This window comes from Myotis brandtii, unplaced genomic scaffold, assembly GCF_000412655.1.
Source record: "Myotis brandtii unplaced genomic scaffold, ASM41265v1 scaffold46, whole genome shotgun sequence".
In the NCBI taxonomy this organism is placed as follows: domain Eukaryota; kingdom Metazoa; phylum Chordata; class Mammalia; order Chiroptera; family Vespertilionidae; genus Myotis; species Myotis brandtii.
Genome location: NW_005367587.1, coordinates 7,255,338 through 7,262,013, shown reverse-complemented (window position 1 = coordinate 7,262,013; position 6,676 = coordinate 7,255,338).

Here is a 6,676-nt window from a genome sequence, read left to right as displayed (position 1 = left end):
AGGGATCCTTGTTCCCTTGCATGCTCTGGAGTCTGGCGGTGAGGAAGAAAGAAGGCACTGACAGGAAGTCCAGCCCAGTCTTACCTGGAAGACGCTGTTCCACGAAGTACTTTAAGTTGCCTCCTCTCTCACAGCAGAGTTCGTGGAAAACATGCTCTTTTCCAGCAGAAAGGAGAAGTAAGGCTTTAGGGGGACTTTCTAACTGGAAATTTTCAAGTAAAAGCTGTAAGGCAGTGATTCTCAAAGTCAAAAGGATGAGGCTTGGAATCGCTTTGTGGCAAGGAGAGAGGAAAGACATGTAAAGTTTGAAAACCCATATTTGTAAATGTGTTTGGAAGACCAAAAATAACTACTTTAAAAATAATCTGAGCTACCTATGATGTGACCGTTTGGTGCTTGGGACAACACCCAACTCACTGGGCCACACTGACCAGGGCTGCCTAAGGTTTCATCGGAACAGCCATGCTATTTATTCATGCATTATCTATTGCTGCAACAACAGGGTTGAGTAATTGTGACAATGGTCCACATAGCTTAAAACGTTTTATTATCTGACACTTTATAGGAAATTTGCAGACTCCTGATCTAGTTCAGAGATCAGGCAAAGAAACCAAGGCCTTGATAGGGTAACTGGCTCGCTCAAGCTCAGAGGTTAAACAGTAGGAGGTTCTTAGTATTATTCATGATATCTCTTTTAGTCTGTCTCTTCTTAGTAATCATTACCAGTTAGCAATGCTCTTCTCCCTTTGAAACATTTCTAGCTCCAAAAAATCTATCCTAATGGAATGTTCTAAAGTGTATCCTAGCCTGGCCGACATGGCTCAGTGGTTGAGTGTTGACCTATGAACCTGAAGGTCATGGTTTGATTTCCTATCAGGGTACATGACTGGGTTGTAGGCTCGATCCCCAGTTGGGGATGTGCAGGAGGCAGCTGATAAATTATTCTCTCTCATCATTGATGTTTCTAGCTCTCTCCCCTTCTCCCTTCTTCTCTGCAATCAATAAAAATATATCTCAAAAAGAAATAAAGTGTATCCAAAACTATTTTTAAATAGTTTTTTCACAGTTTGTTTATCTTATTTATTTATTTTTATTGATTTCAGAGAGGAAGGGAGAGGGTGAGATAGATAGAAACATCAATGATGAGAGAGAATCATTGATTGGTTGCCTCCTGCATGTCCCCTAACTGGGGCCCAGGATCGAATCTGCAACCCAGGTACATGCCCTTGACAGGGAATCGAACTCAAGACCCTTTGGTGGATGGGCCAACACTTTAACCATTGAGAAACACTGTCCAGGGCTATTTTCCATGTTCTTGAATGCTTTTTTATTTTTAACACTGGGAATAGGTGTTAAGTTTTGTCAAATATTTTTTCAGTCTTTCTGGAGATTATCATATGATTTTTTCACTTAGAGCTCTTAATATGGTGAATTATAGTAATTTATTTTCTAATAATGAACCACCCTCGTATTCCTGAAAAATATCCATTAGATTTGGTGTGTTATTTTCTTAACATGGCATTGGATCCTATTCACTAACATTTTGTTTTAGAATTTTTGCATCAATGTACATAAGAAGTATTGTTTTGACATTTTCTTTGTGCCATTTTTGTCATGTTTAGCAATCAATGTTATGCTTTAACTCATGAAAAGAATTTGGATATTTTCTCTTCTCTAGAATAATTTATGTTGCTTTGGGACTATCTGGTCTTGGGAGATGTGATATAATTTCCCTTTGAAACTAGTCTGGTGCCTTTTTGTAGGTAATTTGATAACTTTCTCCAATTTTTTTGGTCTGTTTAAGCTTTTTATCTCTACTGGAGTCCATTTTTGTAGACTGTATTTTAGTAGTAAATTATCCATTTTATCTCACTTTTCAAATGTATTTTCATAGTGATATACAAAGTAGTTGCTTACAACTTAAAAATATTTTGTCTCAATGATTATTTCTCTTTTGTTATGTGTTATTTTGTTTGGTTTTTGTTAGCTTATCAGAGAACCAGAATTTTGATTTTTTAATTAGTTCTTTCCTTTTCACCTCAGGCGGTTTTTCCTGTAATTCAGTTATGCTCCACTAGGTGGTACCAGACATCTTGGCTATGCTGTCTACGTGATCAAATAGTTTTCTGCTTAAATTCCATTGTGAATTTTAACTGAATATTTTTCAAATAGAAATGAACAACATTGAGTATTTTAATAAAAACTTTGAATTATGAAGTGTTGCTTTAATACAAATAGAAATCAGCATTGACCATTCACATATACGTATTTAAAAAGTCTAAAAGGCAAATTACACAAAAATATATTTTTTTCTATCATCAGCTAATCCTGTTCTTATCTCTGGACTGACTAGAATTCTATTTTTTCCTTCTTTTTGTTTTGTTTTGTTAATCCTCACCCGAGGACATTTTTCCATTGATTTTTAGAGAGTGGAAGGAAGGGGGAAAGACACACAGAGGGAAATATCAATGTCAGAGAGACACATCGATTGGTTGCCTCCCACACTCGGCCCTAAACAGGCAGGGATCGAGCCTGCAACCCAGGAGCCCAGGACCCTTCAGTCCTCGGGCCGACACTGTCCACTGAGCCAAACTGGCTCGGGCTAGAATGCTATTTCTTAATATCCTCTTATGTTCGCTTATAATAATATGTCAATAGGAAACTGGGTAACTTAATTTTCTTGCAGTTTCCTTCTGCTGCTAGTTCTAGGATGTTGGGGTTTAGGGAATAATTTTGTGCCTGTCTTTTACTTGACCTTAAGTTTCCATTTTTTTTTATTTTCAAAGTTTCATTTTTATCCCTTCTCTTGGCAAAATCAAGAAATGAAAATATGTGATCTGCTGAGACCAAAAATCCCCGTCCTGCCAGGTTGCTTTATTCAATTGCAGGGCAGCAACTTTCCACTGATTCATAGAATGACATCACTTTTTCCCCATCAGCTTTCTAACTGGAAACCCACTTAAACTATTTTACATATGATGGTTACTTATCTTGTCACATCCCAGCCACAAATCTAAGTCATTACAAGTCATGTTAGAAAGTTAGTTCTATTTACAGAGAACATTTAAAACCAAAATGTAAAGTTTCTGAGCAATAAACACCTCTATACCACCACACAGATTAACTAATTATTAATATTTTGCCTTATATTTTAATAAATTTCTATATATTTTGGTGAAACATTGAAAAGTAAGTTGCAGGTATTGTGACATTTACCCCTAAACTGTCCAGTCAGCATCCCCTAAAAATAAAAGGACATTACCACCCTAAGAAAATTAACAATTCATTTTTAATTTAATCTAATAACTAGTCCATATTCACATTTTCCAAATTTCCCTCAAATTCAAGTTTCCCACATTACTTTTGGTTGCTATTTAGAATTTTTTTTCAAATCGAGGAAGGCCTTGAAAACAATGATACTAACTTTTTGAAGACACTAGGACAGTTGTCTGACTTGTAGTATCATTTAGTTCTAAGAGCATATTTTTGTCAAATCAACTTTAAGACAACTAATTCCTATTACCATGTGAAAGTTTTCAGGCATTGCAGTGGTTTGAAGCCACAAAATCTTTTGGTCTGACTGATTCTTTCATGGTTTGGGAAGACATGTAACCATAGAATGCCTGAGCAGGAAAGCCTACCCCACACCGAAAAGGGAAAGTGTAATAGTTTCCTATTGCTGCTCTAACAAATTACTTCAAAAATAGTGGCTTAGCCGAAACCGGTTTGGCTCAGTGTATAGAGCGTTGGCCTGCGGACTGAAAGGTCCCAGGTTCGCTTCTGGTCAAGGGCATGTACCTGGGTTGAGGGCACAGGGGATGTGCAGGAGGCAGCTGATCGATGTTTCTCTCTCATCGATGTTTCTAACTCTCTGTCTCTCTCCCTTCCTCTCTGTAAAAAAATCAATAAAATATATTTTTTAAAAAATAGTGGCTTAAAACAACACAGAGGTCAGCAGTCTGAAATGTGTCTCACTGGGCTAAAACCAAAGCTATGTTCCTTTCTGGAGACTCTAAGGGAAACTCATTCCTTGCTTTTCCCAGCTTGAGGCCACCTGTATTCCTTGGCTTATGGTCCCCTCCTCCATCTTCAAAGATGGCAGTATAGAATCTTCAAATTTCTCTCTGACTCTGACCTTGACTTTCCTGCTTCCCTCTTCCACTTAAAAGGACTCTTGTGATTACAAAGGGCCAACCTGAATTAATCCAGGATACGCTCCATATTTCACGGTCAGGCAATTAGCCATCTTAATTGCATACACAGCCGAATTTTCCCTTGCCGTGTAATGTAACATATTCACAGGTTTTGGGCATCAGGATGTAGGCATTACTGGGGCCATTATTCTGCCTAGGACAGGAAGTGATCTGAAAAAGATTTGTAAGTTACTCGCAAGAGTCCTTTTAATACATTGCAACCTTATATGTTTGTTTGTTTTGCCTGGGAATTCAGTAAAATATGATCCTAAGATTAATCCTGTCTATGAGACTTTAATAAAAGAGGCATTAGAAGGATTTCATTACATAATTAAATTCTCATAACCATGTGGTTCTGGAGGATAGTGCTGATTTGTGTATCTGATACATCTGAAGTCAGATTGTTTCACTTGTTAGTTTCATTTGATTTTGATAAGGAAGTTGTGTTTTCTGTGACTGTAATTACAGAATCCAAATGACTTAAATCTTCCAATTCAGTTCGACCCAACGTTCTAAGTTGTCTTCTTCCATCTCTTTAAGGTATAGTAAGAGTCCAAAAATGCAGGGGGGCTCACACACCTCCTCCCTGGGTTATCTGTTCAAATCAGATTTGAGGAGGAGCTTGCTGTTGACCCTTAGTCTGGTGTAGTGTCAGGACTTAACACTTTATTGAAAGGTGAGGTTCTGGAGTGGTCTTGGGACCACGCAACGTCCACAGGGCTTTCTGGGTGCTGGCCTCTTGTTATAATTTTTATAACTGCTAATGCAATAGAATTTTTGTTACTGGTTAAATAAATATTCTTTTCTCAGGTTTAAAAAAAATCAGATTCCTTGATGTCTCATTAAATACAATAAAATCTGTCCCACTAATGGTGGGGTTTTTCTGAAGTGGCAAATGAAAATTGTTAAGTATTACTAATCAGGTAGGGAAATCTAGTTTATTGGGAAAGGAAAATTATGAGGTTTTAGTTGGTAGAAGTGAAATGTCTTAAGTGAGTGAATTTAAGGAGTTCATTGGGAGAGTCAGAAAAAATAAGAAGGAAGAAACTATAGAATCTTGAGTATACAACAGAGAGATGAGCTAAAAAAAAAATAGCTAGAGTTGACCTAGGTGTATCAGGGGATTCTTGGGTGACCTGTTTATGAGACTTACTCTTTAAATGAATGATACTGCACTGGGAAAACCACAACCTCCAAGCTGGGGGAAGGTCTAGAAGGTGTTTGGGAGGGGCTTGTGCAGTGGACCAAGGAAGTGATCCTGAGGGCATGGTTTTGGATTACAAATCACAGAAAGATCAAGAATATCTTGGGAGCTTTAACTGTGTTGAACATCTCACCATTGTGGTTGGGTCAGGGGAAGTAAATCAGAATGTTTTTGTGTATCTGCATTGCATCATTTATTCTACCTAATGGGAAAGAACCCCAGGGCAATGAGAATGTAGAGCTTATTTCAACTGTGTGTTCTTAGATCCTGACCAAGAGGGCCACCATTAGGGGCAAACAGAGAAACTGGAGATACTGCAGGATGCTTGGGAGTTAAGTGAGGAGAGTATATCACCTCCATTAAGGAACCTGCAGGAGAGGGGTCTCTAGCAATGGAGGTGGTCTCCAAAGAATGTATAAAGGCCCCATGAACAAAAGGGTCAGCTTTAAACACCCACTGCGTACCAGTCAGAATGAGGGTTTTCTGCCCAATTTAACCTTTCTTTAATATATATATAATTTCAGATAGGAAGGGAGAGGGAGATAGAAACATCAGTGATGAGAGGGAATCATTGATTGGCTGCCTGTTGCATACCCCACACTGGGGACCGAGCCTGCAACCCAGGCATGTGCCCTGATGGGGAATGGAACCGTGACCTCCTGATTCATAGGTTAATGCTCAACCACTTTGCCATGCTCACCAGGCACCAATTTAACTTTTCTTTCTCTCTGTGCCCCAGCCTTAGAGGGGTTAACCATACATGTAGGGAGGAAAGGTCATATCACACATGGGGGGAAATTGGGAAATAGCTGCCCACACCCCCTTTCTGACTGGTGGCTTCTCTTTCTGCACGAGACCTGAGCTGAGGAAAGGGAGGAGGCCTAAATGAAACCATGTTATTCAGGCTATAACATGAAATTGGACATTTTAATTACGGATTAGGACCATGTATCGTCTAAGAGTTACCAGAGAAGTCATACCCAAGTTTTTTATTTAGAGGCAGAACTAGCCCCATGGAACAGATTTTAGATGGATGATGGAAAATAAACATTACTTTAGGATTATATCTCATGAGTCTTGCTTGTTCAATATGTTGTTACAATTGTGAAAGTCTAGGACAGAGATGTCTGGTGCTGTAATTAGCATGCTGGGGGAGAAGGGTAGGAGGGTCAAGAGACTGAGAAAAGAGGTGAGAAAGAGGAATGCTAATACCATTGTGTTTGTTTTATATTTGGCTTAATGTTTACTTAACCACATTGTATAACAAAAAAAGTGATTT